The sequence below is a fragment of the Penicillium daleae genome, assembly GCF_028827525.1.
Source record: "Penicillium daleae strain IBT 16125 chromosome Unknown utg000002l_segment0_segment0, whole genome shotgun sequence".
Lineage (NCBI taxonomy): Eukaryota > Fungi > Ascomycota > Eurotiomycetes > Eurotiales > Aspergillaceae > Penicillium > Penicillium daleae.
In genome coordinates, this window is record NW_026623150.1 from 1 (window position 1) to 14,634 (window position 14,634).

Sequence of the window (14,634 nt, forward strand, 5' to 3'; positions counted from 1 at the left end):
CCTAAACCCTAAACCCTAAACCCTAAACCCTAAACCCTAAACCCTAAACCCTAAACCCTAAACCCTAAAACCCTAAACCCTAAACCCTAAAACCCTAAACCCTAAAACCCTAAACCCTAAAATTCTCTTCTCTCTAAAATTCTCTTCTCTCTAAAACTCTCTTCTCTCTAAAATTCTCTCCTTAATAACTCTCTCTCTAAAACTCTCTTCTCTCTAAAATTCTCTCCTTAATAACCTCTCTCTAAAACTCTCTTCTCTCTAAAATTCTCTTCTCTCTAAAACTCTCTTCTCTCTAAAATTCTCTTCTCTCTAAAACTCTCTTCTCTCTAAAATTCTCTTCTCTCTAAAACTCTCTTCTCTCTAAAATTCTCTCCTTAATAACTCTCTCTCTAAAACTCTCTTCTCTCTAAAATTCTCTTCTCTCTAAAATTCTCTCCTTAATAACTCTCTCTCTAAAATTTACTTCTCTCTAAAATTCTCTTCTCTCTAAAATTCTCTTCTCTCTAAAATCTACTAGAAGTATCTATTAATCGCTATCGTACGTAACTAGCACTAATAGTTCTAGCAGGAATCCTCCCTTACTCGTACGTCTATTTAACAACAATATAGCTTTTAGGGGAACCCTCCCTTACTTATATATCTATTTAACAATAATACTATAGCTTTAGGGAGTCCTACTTTTGCTTATATATCTATTTAATAATAATATAGCTTTAGGGGGCGAACCGTCCTTACTTATATACCCCTTACTATTATCTTAGCTTCCTAGCCCTTACTATATATACCTACTAGCTAATAGCCTAGTTACTAATCTACCTAAGCCTTATATATATACGCACGGATTACTAAATCTATTACTATACTATAATATATATCTAATTAGGATAGGACTCCTTCCCTATACCCTATACTAGTCTAGCCTATAACTATAGAATCGATCTACTTAGCTATTTATATAATAAGAGATTAATAAGATTATCTAAATAAGCCCTACTATCCTTATTAGCTCCATATAAGATATAAACTAATACTACTATACCTAGATAACTAATCTAGAAAAATCCTGATCTAATAGTAGTATTATTAACCTTTAGAGGGCTTACTATATAGGAATCTATCTTGTTAGATACTATATAGATACCTCGTACGATAGTTGTTCAAAGACGGTATAGTATCTATTTAGCAAAACTAGTAAATACTCTATAATACCCTAGGTAATTAGCCTAGTCTATATTATCCTAGCTACGTATAAACTATTTATAACCCCCTCTACTATAGTCCTCTCTCTCCTTCTATACCTTCTATACAAATAATCTGCTATTCCCTCTCTTATAGATATATCCTATCCCCTATCTATACTATACGAATAATCTCCTATAGATACTACTATTAGCTTATCCCCTTATTAAGTTATTATATACGAATCTAGTAGAGGTACTAGAGGTAGCCCTAGCCTTACTAGGTAATCTAGTAAATATATAAATATTTAGGCTTTAATAATATAATTACCTTACCTATCTACCCTATATAATAGCCCTCTCTCCCTAAACTAAACTTAACTTCTTTACTATCCTACTCTTCTTCTTCTTTTTCCTACGCTATCTATTAACTTTTTTTACCTTACGTCTTATCCGCGTTAACTAGCTACTATAGAATTAGTACCTATCCTATATAACCCTACTATAGTACTACTAGGCACTAACCGCCTCCTTAACTAGCGCGAGTAGGCTACTAATAACTAGGGCTATACCTTTATCTATATCTACCTCTCTACCCTTACTAATAAGGCCCTATATCTTAATTACTATATCGCTATCTAGCAAGAGATATAGGCCTTCCTCTTGTACGAGTTCTAGATCCGTATTATTAATAGTAAGGCTGTTATCTCGGCTAGCTAGGTAGGTACGCTGTCCCTATTACTCGTACGTTGCTAACTATTACTAGATCTAAACTGGCTATCTGTTATATATTAATACCCTCCTTATTACGTCCTACAGCCTCCCTATCGCTAGTAAGCGATATAACTACTCTACTACTAGCCGTCCCTTTAGTAGGTACGTATAACTCCTAGGCTACTTTAGCAGCGCCTATACTAACTATAAATAGAGTAACTATACCTCGCGCTATACCTTGCCTATACTAGACGAACCTAACTTTATCCCTACTAAGGAGCCTATAGTACCTACAGCCCTAGCTATTGAATTGCTAGAGGATTAAGGGGGGGAGTAAGCGTACGATAGGTTTATAGTAGATAGAGTTTACTTAGGGTAGTAGGTAGTGTATTTTTAGGTTTAATACAATATTAGTAGAAATATAATAGGTTTTCTTCTTTTTTAATTGCTTTATAGATAAATTTAGATTTAATATATTATTCGTATAATATATATTTATAGTAAGGATAGGTTTATAGAGGGACTTTAAGTAGACACCACTAAAATATATACTAACTATAATAGGTCGGAACTACTAGATTATTATATATATATTACTAGGGATAGACTATTCAACTTTTTTAACTAGTAATATTTAGTCCTTGCTAATTTTTTTCAATAAATTAAGATCCAAATTGTTATTCGTACGATTGCTAACTACAACTTATACTACTAGAAATACTGCTGTAGATAGAGAAAGGCCTAGCAGAACCGGCTCTGCTTGAGTATAGTCTCTGCTATTTACGATAGGTATCGTACGAGCTCTTCCTTACTAGTGATCTCCTAGCCTAGTTAACAATACTAGGCCTGCCGGACTGCCAGGATCTGCTCTATACCCTCCCTTATACGAGCTATACTATACAATATCATAGCTACTATAGGGAGTAGGATATAGGGGTAAGGGCAGGGCTGCTACTTAGTCTAGGCTATACAGATAGTCTAGGGGAGTATATACTAGAAGTAGTAGGAATAGGGCGTATAGTAGATACGAACCCACTAATTTCGATACTACTCCTATACTAGATAGCTAAGTAGGCTCGTACAATCTACTAGTTCATGATTATCAAGGCTACAGTTAATAGCACATACCTAGTACCTCCCCTCCTATCGTTGAATCTCGCGCTCTAGATCCTCGAGGTTAGTAGCATCGGTCTACCGATACTTATAGACCTGCTAGGTATACCGTGTACAAGAGATATCTTGCTGCCGTATAGTATACCGGGCGGCAATAGGGATCGTACGAGGGGAGGCCTCTATAAGGGATTCAGCCTTCACTAGAGGGGATTTAGTAGTAGCAGGAGAGGATGCTATAGCAGCTAGGCCAGGAGAAGGCTTAGGGGGGTAGGGGGGTATGCTAGAGCAGATATAGATAGGCGATTAGGTCTCATCCACCTCTATAGAGGCAATAGCCTTGTACGAAGGAGATAGGATGGTAGGTAAGGGCTAGGTAGTAATCGGCGAGGAGCCACCACAGGAAGAGGATGCCTCGTACAAGGGAGCTACAGTATTGGGTGTAGGGGATAAGGGCGGAGAGTAATAGTCCCCCTCGCGATATATAAAGTCCCCGTACGAAGAGAGGCTAGAGGCCCCTGCTACCCTAGATAGTGTAGGGGAGGGGGAACCCTATTCGTACGAGGCATCAGGAGCACACACTTCGCAGGGGATCTCAGCCCTATTGTCCTCCTAGCACGCGGTCCGCCGACAGGCGTCGAGATAGAGGTCCGGCAGGACGCGGCGTTAGGGGGGCTGCTCCATGGTCAACCATTGTCGTACGAGATCCTGCTCCTCTGGGGGAGCCTTGGCCGGATACGTCTAGGGCGGCGGACCAGTCATCGTCCGAGGCTGGATTAGGAGCGCCTTGCTTAGGTGGCTATCCCGGCCAGCTCGGCCCGTCTCCTGGGCGTAATCCAGTAGCCCGTACGGCTAGCCGATGTGGATCACCGTCTGAATGTCTGGGATATCTATCCCTATGCCTAGGGCGCTAGTGGCCACCAGGATAGCATTCTTCGTACGACGGAAGCGAGTGAGGATGCCCTCTTTGTCGACCTAGGTAGCGTAGAACGCCTTACACCCTAGCAGGCCCGCCAGGAGCGTTATATATCGTACGAGGGACGTATAGATAATAACTCGGCCTAGGGACGCCCACCGCCGGCGGGCCTAGATAAGGCGGACCATATACGGATCCTATAGCTACTACTCCTAGCCCTAGAAGGCCCGGTTAATGACCGGCCGGAACGATCGATACACGGTATTAGGGCAGGTCGTACGAGCATGCTAGAAGAAGGCCTAGTCGCGAGGGTAGCAGAGGCGCTCCTAGAAGCGATCGTACAGGCTAGGGGGCAGGGTAGCTATAAGGAAGATAGTCTGGATATTTACCTGCTGCAGTCGGCCTAGCTAGGCTAGCTCCGTACGAAAGGTCTTGCTCGAATATAGCAGTAAATAGCACTCATCGATTATAATACGATCTAGCCGGCAGAGGCTCTACTAGCAGTTTAGGAACGTACGAAAGTCTGCACTCACTGCGGATTCTAATATAACCAGCACAATAGAGGCCTCGTCCGGCAGGTAGTAGCTCTCCTACTAGATACTAGTAATACCTAGGCTTGTATACTGCTCCTAGAACTCTGTACGAAGGGTAAATCAAGTATAGTAGAGTAGGATAGGGTCTACTTAGTAGACTAGAATAATTTTGAGTAGGCCTAAATTAAAAACAAAACTTAGGGGGTAATAGATTAGATAATCGGCCTTAGACCAAAGGTACTATAGAGTAGATTAACTTGTCGGCTAATAGGCTAGTGAAAATAGAATATAAAGGAAGTAGCTTTCACTCTGTTCTGAGATTAAGATAGTGATTAACTCTTAGTTCTCTCTGGCCAGGAATGATTAATCTAGGACGCTACTAGTCGTACGATGCTAGTAGGTGGTAGACTATGGGGGACTTAGTAGAGTTTCCCACTATGCTTGTACGAAGGAGTGAGGGACGGACTTTTGAAGGATTGAGAGATTTAGCATAGAATCTTCCGGTTTAGGTAACTTCTAGCATCCTGGAAATCTCCATGTTTGCCTACTAAAGGAAGCTGCCTAGAGGCATTGCTCTATAAAACCGCTGTACGATTCAATCTCTCCTTCTTCTCTCCTCTACCTACCACACTTCCATCGCCTAGCAAGCAGATCTTATCAATAAATCAGATCTTTGACCAGGTTCCTATCAATATTAACAACCTTACGCCTATCAACACCCTCATTACCACGCTCAGACGATCCTCCCCTTATACTCTCACTCTCCCTTTTACAGAAAAAGATCGCTACCATGAGCTCGTACGTGGAATCCCTAGATACTGACTATGAGATGACTTGGCTAATTAGAATGCTCGTACGATAGCCTCGGCCCCTGGAATCCTCAGAACCAAGGTTCTGCTCTCGCCCGCCAAGGCACCCCCCACCCTGGCCCTCTCCCTCGCAACTGTGATGCAATTACCTGGGTTCGATACCTAGACCAGTTAATTGCCTGGTGCGAGAGAGACCAGAATGGACGCTGGCACCCACTACCAATTGCTGGTAGAGAACTCGATCAGTTTGCGTACGGACCACTGGCTCGTCGGCTGCTGGCTATGCCTGGGTATGAGGTCATACATACTCCAGGGACTCTGCATGGCCAGCAGTTGGCAGGTCAGCGGTCATCGTACATTAATGCACTCTTGATTCAGTCCCGCGGATACTTACTCGTCCAGGATTGTGACCGGTGCATAGAGATGAACGTACGAAGACCTTTCCCCTTCTGCGTCCGGATGCCTGGTCACTTTGATGGTACGTGTGGGAATTGCAAATGGCCAGACATGGCAGGTCGGTGCTCCGTACGAGATGGCCAGCCAGGCAATGCCGTACGACCACGTCATGTCCGGCCTGCTCTTCCCCCCGCGCTGTCAAATCCTGGTAGTAGTAGTACGAGCGGTCCTATAGCTTCTGGTGCTGGGTCTAGTAGCCAGAATGCGATTCAGGTCTCTGATGAAGGTGAGGAGGGCGATCCTATCATTATTTCTAGTTCGGACGACGGTGGAGATGAGGACTATGATCCTCAGGATGAGTGGTGAGCCGGTTGTACGACGGCCTTGCTGTTTTTGTTGCGTTTTATGAAAAAATAAAAATCCCAAAAAAATGTCCTGGCGTTCTGGTCTTTAGCCTTTGATTTTTTATTTTGATATAGCTTGTACGATGACCTTGCTATTTATGCTGCGTTCCATAAACAAAAAATGCCCAAAAAAATGCCCAAAAAAATGCCCTAGCGTTCTAGTCAAGAGCCTTTGATTTCTTATTCTAACATAGCTCGTACGATGCCCTTCCTGATTTTGTGGCGGTTTTTTTGAAAAGAAAAACACACCAAAAAAGGTCCTAGCATCCTAGCCTTTCAGTTTTGATTTTTTTCATATTAATATAGCCTGTACGATACTTTCTACTTTGTGCTATGTTCAAAAGGAAATTATAAAGTCCCTTCAAAATCATACTAGCCTTAAATCCTTATGTTCCTAGTAATTCTTATGTTCATAGCTCGTACGATAGACTTACTTATGATTCTTAAGGCTAGAGGAGTTAAAAAGAAAAGACAAAAAAATCAGAATTCACTCCCTATCACTCCCTAAGCCTTCTACTTCTTAGAAGGCTTCTGCTTCTTAGAAGCTGGTCCGGCCGGAGGTTTAGGACCTGCACGCTTAGGACCATCATCATCACCGTCATCATTATCGTCGTCTGAATCGTCGTCTGAATCGTCGTCCGAATCGTCCGGAACATAGTCGGGGTCCGAATCAGTAAGCTCCTCAAGAGCAGTCGGGGGAGGTAGGGTAGTGGTAATATTTGTTGGTACCCAACGAGCCTCTCCTGCCCGTCGTACGGTACATTGCTTAGCCTGCTCTTTCCATTTACAGTTCGCGCAGCATCCTTCCCAGGTACCAGGGAGCCGGAGATCTCCGCCTCCAAAAGGATGTTGGGTCTTGGACTTCGTACAAGTCTGGGGGAATATCTGGCCCCGGGTGACGATCAGAAGGCCATTAACGTACGACTGTCGCGCTGATTTAACCTAGTGTAGAGTAAAAATTAATACCTTGTATAAGAAGGAGAGGGAGGATAAGGACAAACCTGCTCGGCACGGATAACGGGCTTAAGGGGAGTACCAGTAGCCTTAACATAGAATTCGTACGTAGGCCACGACCAAACCTCACGCTGGATTTTTGTATGACAGAGCTCCCGTAAGGCCTGATTCCCTGCGCGGGTTAGGCGACACTTAAGGTATTTAACCTTCGTACCAGGGATGGTAACTGGACCGGTAATCTCGATGAACCGTGAGGAGTCTGGGAGGACATTTTCAGGGTTAGATACAACTCGTACGAGAGCTCCAGCCGGCCCAGGCCCAGCGGGTCCACCACCGCCAGGGAGTTTAGGAGGTCCACCACCAGGAGGAGGCGGAGGAGGGGGAGGGACAGCAGCGGACATAGTGATAATCAAGAAAAGAGAGTAGGATGAATAGCTTCGTACGGTATAATGTAGGGATAGTTAGACAGAACGTAGGGATAAATATAGGCTATATATAATAAAGCAGATCTAAGAATAATTCTAAAGGGAGAGAGGGAGAATTGTACAGATGATACTTCATAGAATTAATTCAGTGAATAAAAGATAGTATATTCCCTAATCCTTCATGACTAGTCCTTTGACTCGGGGATTCGGACGAGGGGACCTTCATAGAATTATTTCTGTCAATGAAAGATGGCGTATCCCAAAATCCATCATGGAGGGTAGGGAGGTCCTTTGACTGGAAGACTCGTACGAGTGGATATTCATGGAATTCTTTCTGTCAATGAAAGACGGCGTATCCCAAAATCCATCCTGGAAGAATCGTACGAATGAATGCCCATGGAATTATTTCTATGAATGAAAGATGGCGTTTCACAAAATTAGCCATAGAGGGTAGACCGGAAGAATGGTACGAATGAATGCCCATGGAATTATTTCTATGAATGAAAGATGGCGTTTCACAAAATTAGCCATGGAGGGTAGACCGGAAGAATCGTACGAATGAATGCCCATAGAATTAATTCTGTGAATGAAAGATGGCGCATCCCGAAATCCTTCATGACTAGTCCTTTGACTCGGGGATTCGGACGAGGGGACCTTCATAGAATTATTTCTGTGAATGAAAGATGGCGTATCCCAAAATCCATCATGGAGGGTAGGGAGGTCCTTTGACTGGAAAACTCGTACGAGTGGATATTCATGGAATTCTTTCTGTCAATGAAAGACGGCGTATCCCAAAGTCCATCCTGGAAGAATCGTACGAATGAATGCCTATGGAATTATTTCTATGAATGAAAGATGGCGTATCCCAGAATCCTCCATGACTAGTCCTTTGACTCGAGGATTCGGACGAGGGGACCCCTATAGAATTAATTTAATGAATGAAAGATGGCGTATCCCAAAATCCACTATAGAGGAAGACTAGTCCTTTGACTTAGGGATTCGGACGATGAAACTTGGTAGGATTGATTCTGTGAATGAAAGGTGGCGCATCCCAAAATCCATTATGGAGGGTAGGGAGGTCCTTTGACTGGAAGACTTGTACGAGTGGGCATTCATGGAATTCTTCCTGTGAATGAAAGATGGCGTATCCCAAAATCCATCATGGAGGGTAGGGAGGTCCTTTGACTGGAAGACTCGTACGAATTCTTCCTGTGAATGAAAGATGGCGCATCCCAAAATCCATCATGCAGGGTAGGGAGGTCCTTTGACTGGAAGACTTGTACGAATGATCCTCCATTGGAATTCTTCCGGTGAATGAAAGATGGCGCTTCCCAAAATCCATCATAGAGGGTAGGGAGGTCCTTTGACTGGAAGACTCGTACGAATGATCCTCCATAGAAATAATTCTGTGAATAAAAGATGGTATATCCTGAAATCTATTATAGAGGGTAGAGTAGAAGGCTAATACGAATAAGGCTTTAAATAATTATTCTAAATTAAAGAACTTTGTACGAAGGAGGAGATTAATGATATAGTAGGTAGGTTCTACGGTCGGAAGATAGGTAAGGATATATATGTTCTACGGTCGGGGTTTATTCAAAATGTTATCTCTGGTCTTACCCTATCAAAAAAATTCAGTGAATTTCAAAAATCCGCCACACTCTAATTATAAGTCGTACGAACTTGAAACTTGGTATCCAGAGAAATCTTATACTAGCCTAGAATATATGAAAAATTAAATACCGTACAATCACAGAGTTAAATTAGAGCTGGTACTGCCGGAACTGCCGCCGTAGGTAGAGAAACCCCTCACAAAACCGGCTCTGCTTAAGCGCGGTATCTGCTATCTGAGAGAGATACTGTACGAGCTCGTGATCATCTTGAGGCTGTGGATCGAGTTGATGATGCCACGCCTGCTGGATCTTTCGAATCTGTTGACGAACCTCCGTCGTACAAGCCCGCCCAAAAAGCATCATCGCCATCATTGGAAGAAGGACGTACGGATATAAACATGCCTGTTTACTAACCCGCGAGTCACAGAGTATTTCAGGGAGCGCACACTTATAGCAGCAGGAGAAGGGTGTAAACCGGATACACCCTCGCCAGGATTGATACCAGGCCTGCGCCTTAGCACTATAGGGGCTTGTACAATCAATAAGCTCGTGCTCGTCTGGGCACTGATTAATTGCACATATCCAGCATCGCTGGTTCCACCGTAAAATCTCTTGCCGGAGGTCCTCCTCATCGGCTGTATGCGATTGCCGGTCCTGGTAGACACGGTGGATAAGGCTCGTACGAGTAATATCCTGCTGCCGCATAGTATACCGCGCTATCACCGGGACCGTACAAGAGGGAGAAGAGACAATAGTAGCAGAGGGCGACTCCGATACAGCTAAAGACGATAGAGGTAAATGATGATCTATAGTAGCCTGGCCCTGTGATGGTAGGTAGGCGTACGGTGGTGTGCTCGAGCGAACGTAGACCGGTGAGTGGCTCTCCTCAATCTCATTATAAGGACCTTCATCGTACGAAGAAGATAGATCTATACAGGCGGGCTGTGTGTCAACCGGTAAGGCACTAGGCGATCTAGACGATTCCGGTCGACTATGCATCGGAGGCGGTAGAGGGGCTGATGCCACGGAGGAAGAATCTTCACTAGGATGGTTGTGCATGTCGTACGAGGGTAGGCAGGCAGCCTCCACTAGCCATGGGAGCGTAGGTTGAGATTGGACTATAGCTAGTGCTGATGAAAGAGAGGAGGGCGGTGTAGGAGAAGCGTGCTCGTACGATTCACTAGGAGAGCAAACCTCACAGGGGATCTCCAAAGTCGGCTCTGGCACTGTGTAGTCCTGGCACGAGGTCCGCTCCCGGCCATCGAGATAGCGATCTAGTAGGACCCGGCGACAGGGGGGCTGCTCCGTGGTTAGCCACTGGCAGACAATCTCGGCCTCGTGCGCAGACGCCTTCTCTGGATAGACCCAGGACGGTGGTTGGCTCATCGTACGAGGCTGGATCAGGATAGCCTCACTCGGTTGGCCGTCCCGACCTGCACGGCCAGTCTCCTGGGCGTAGTCAAGAAGACTGTACGGCCAGCCGATGTGGATCACTGTACGGATGTCGGGAATATCCATCCCCATACCAAGGGCACTGGTCGCTACAAGAATCGCGTTCTTTGTACGACGGAAGCGGGCAAGGATCCCTGCCTGATCAACCTGCTGACGAGGAACCCCGCCCTCCTCCACAACCTTTGAATAAAAGGCCTCGCAGCCTAGCAGGGAGGCAAGCAGCGTTACATGCCGTACGATCGAGGCGTAGACGATAATGCGGCCTGGTCTCGCACGGTGCCGGCGGCTCTGGATGAAACGGATGATCTGGGGATCCTGGAGCCACTGCTCGTGGCCTTGATACGTACGGTCAACCACCGGTCGGAAGGACCGATAGGCAATATTCGGGCGGGTCGTACGATCATGGCAGAAGAAGGCATCTGCGCGCGTGCAGTGGAGGCGCTGCCAGAATATATCATGGAGGCTTGGGGGTAGGGTGGCCGTTAGGAAGACGGTCTGGACATTAATATGCTGGAGGCGGCCAAGCTGAGCAAGCTGCGTACGAAACGTATCGCTGGTGTTGAGGATAAGGTGGCATTCGTCGATCACAATCCGATCTAGCCGGCAGAGAGTAACCTGACGGTTTAGGAACGTCCGAAACTCGCTCGTGATAGCAGATTCCGGGGTAACTAGAACGATCGAGGCTTCGTCCGGTGGGTGGTGGCTCTCCCATTGAGTACCACTGATACCAAGGCTCGTACAACGCTCCTGGAACTCTTGGCGGAGGGCTACTAGGGGTACCACCACGACGGTGAGGCCCTTAGAGATCCACGCAGGAAGCTGGAAAAGAAGGCTCTTACCACCCCCTGTAGGCATGACTGCCACGATTGGGCTGAATCCGTGCTGAATAGCCTGGAGGACTTCGAACTGCTTCCCCTGGAATCGTACGGAGGGATCACCTAGAAAGTGTTGTAAGGCTTCTTGCAGATCGCAGTTAGCTAGCTCGTAGCGGCGAGTGAGCTGATTCTCCTGCTGCTCATCCTCCCAGGGAGCATATTTCCGCTTCTTGTTTCCTCGTATAGGAGGAGCGTTCTTGCTAGGGAAGCCAAGGAAGTGGTGCCAATCCTGGCTAATATTGCGGAACATCGTACGACGAAAGGCCAGAGTACCAGGAGCCTCGTGGAGCTGACGGGCGTAGGCGATGCCGGCCACATGGGCGGAGTGGCCAGCCTGGAGATCCTGGTGGCTTGCCTCTAGATCGGCCTCCTCGTCGAATGTATCGTCCGATTCCCCTTCATCAAGAGCATTCCGGGGAAACGTACTACTCGTACGGAGGAAGCGGCGGCTAATTGCGATGGCAATGTGACGCCAGGCAGCAATGTTGACGATCTGACCATTCAGGCCAAGGCGAGACTCGCGTTGCAGCGCCTCCCGGAGGCGATCAGGGGTCCACGCCCGCTGGCTAAGCGGATCAGGTCCCCAGAGCAGGGCCGTACGAGCAGCAGTAGGCCGATCGTCTACCGGGCTTGTTAAAGCATCGAAGCGCTCGACTAACGGTAGTACTAGCCAGAGATACCGTACGAGCAAAGTGCCAACGGCCCGAGGGAGATAGCGATGGATAATCTTAGGGTCGTTATTCACGTGGAAGCCTTTATGGTAGCGGGTCGCAATCACAACCTGGCCATCCTCGATAAAGATATTCCGATAGCTGTTGACTGTATTGCGGTGTCGTACAGAGAGAATTTCGGGGCCACGGGCGGGCTGGCCGCCGCAGAGGTGGATAAGAACCGCTAGCTTCTCACGGAAGAGGCTGACCTGGGTGAGATATCGCTTAATGGCAGTCGTACGGAAGCAGGCGTGATCTGTATCGAGGAACCGCTGCTGCAGGAGAGGGTTAGAGCGGACGCGGCTCACTAGCCACTGATCACCGTGAACTGGCCACTGCGTACGAGAGTCTTGCAGGAAGCTCCACCCAGCCTTAGCCTCGGATGGATCGTCCACGAGGGAGGCCCAGGGCACGAGAGGGGCGTCGGCGGCGGAGGTAAGCAGGAGAAGATCGGACGAGAGTATATCCTGGGTAGTCTGGACGAGGCCATGAATCCAGCCCCGGAGATCACTAGTCGTGAAGCTAAGCTGCTTATAGAGAATCCGATCCTGGCCAAGCCAGCCAATATGGCCTGGCTGCGTAGTGCTAAAGCTGACCTTCATACTATACGTACGAAGGTCTAAGATCCACTGGAACGGGGAACTAGTACCACGCAGCATAAAGCTCTTCATGATTAGATGGACCCATTCCTGGAAGCTCTTGCTCGTACGGCTACGGAGATGCTGGCTGAACGGAAGAGGAGCGGGGGACGAAGAGTTAGGGGAGGAGGGTGCAATCGGCGAGGAAGGACTCTGGTATCCTTCATCCTCGTACGAAAGGTGATACTCAGGATCGTCGAGCGGGCTAACTAGATCCAAATCGTCGTTGGTAGTGCAATCTCCACGAAAGTGCTGTACAATCTGCTCTGCGTGGGGATCAAGCCAGAGGGCCCGGCCGAGGACCATAAAGCGAGCGAGCTTGATGATCTGCGAGAGGATTGGAGAGAAGGAGTCCGGGGTATGCCAGCCCGTACGAGATCGGCCTAGCACTGCAAGCGCGCAGACGAGGGCACATTCATACTCATCCGCCCCAATCCGCTGGTTCAGTAGCTCCAGACAAAAGTTAAGGCAGGCTTTCTCGATCGGCTGGAAGTGAAAGGGGGAGGATAGAGTAGAACAAGCAGGGCTCGTACGAGCATCATCACTCTCGTACGGATCCGGGGATTGGGACCTAGTCGCTAGAGACCAGAGGGCCTGCCATGCCTTTCGTTGGCGGTGGTTGAACCGGTAGTGAGGGTATGCAGGGTGGGAGGGCTCCACTGGGTGCTGCGTACGAGCAAAGAAGCCGACAATCTGCTGCCACGGTGCGATATGGCGAGTAATGGTCTCTGGGTCCATGTACGCTTGGAGCGGGGTGTGGGGGGCCTGGTCCATCTCGGTTCGTACGACCTCTACCCGGATAAGGTGGCCACACTGTTTTGCGATCTGCTGCGCCGTACGAGCCATATTCGCCATAGCCTGGTGGATCGCCCATAATGGATCTAGGGGATCCTCCTCTGGCGGCTCCACTAAGGAGTGGAGGGTCTCTGGGAGCTGGCCCGCAAGATATTGGGACCACCGCGTACGACGGAGCCATGGTGTAGCCTCGTTAAGCTCCACTGTCTCTACCGTACGATCAGAAGGTTGAAATATCTGTTGGTGCTGCTCTTCTAGCTGGTCAAAAAGATCATTGACGGTAGAAGATGTTTGGTCGGGCTCTGCTGATTCTGATTGTACGGGGGGTATAACAGCAAAGTAGTGAGAGTGAGGCCCTTGGCGATAGAAACGTTGGCAGGTAACAGGACGAGTATACTTCTTTAGGAGCTCTTGGGTAGAGAGAGTAGAAGAAGGAGAATTAGATGTTTGAGAAGAAGATTGAGCAAGCCATTGATGTTGAACTCGCCAGTGCTCCTTCATTCCTTTCGTCGTACGACAGATATATCCGCATAAGGGGATACGCTGGCATTGAATGCCATCTTGATAGAGAGGAAGAAGATCAAAAGGCGGGGGCTGATAAGGGATCAGGTTATGATTAAAGGTAGATAATAACTGGGGCCAGAGAGTAGGAAGGTATTCATGAATCTGCGTAGCCGTACGAGGGGGAAGAGAATGAGGAGAATAGCGAAGATGGGTTATAACTTGACTGATTCGTACGGCTGATTGGCAGTGGTAACAAACTAGAACAGGAATAGAGGGAAGAGGGGTAAAGAGCTCTTGAGTAAGGGAGGGAATATTAGTCTCCATATTCAAATGTCAAAATTAGTGGTGACTAGAAAGTGCTAGGAGATAAACAGAGTGTAGGTTTATATTCAGGGGTCGTACGAGAATAATTGCCTTCTAAAAAAATTTAGTGTGGGTCTAATTAGGAAAAGTGGGCCCTCCCGGTCGCACCCCATCAAAAAAGATTTAGAGTTTAGGCAATTTAGGGTTAAATCGTACGACTGCTATAAGTGACTGTAGAAGCTAAAAGTCAGACTGGATATAGATTATATATAAACTTAGAATACCTGAAATTTTCAGGTCAATCG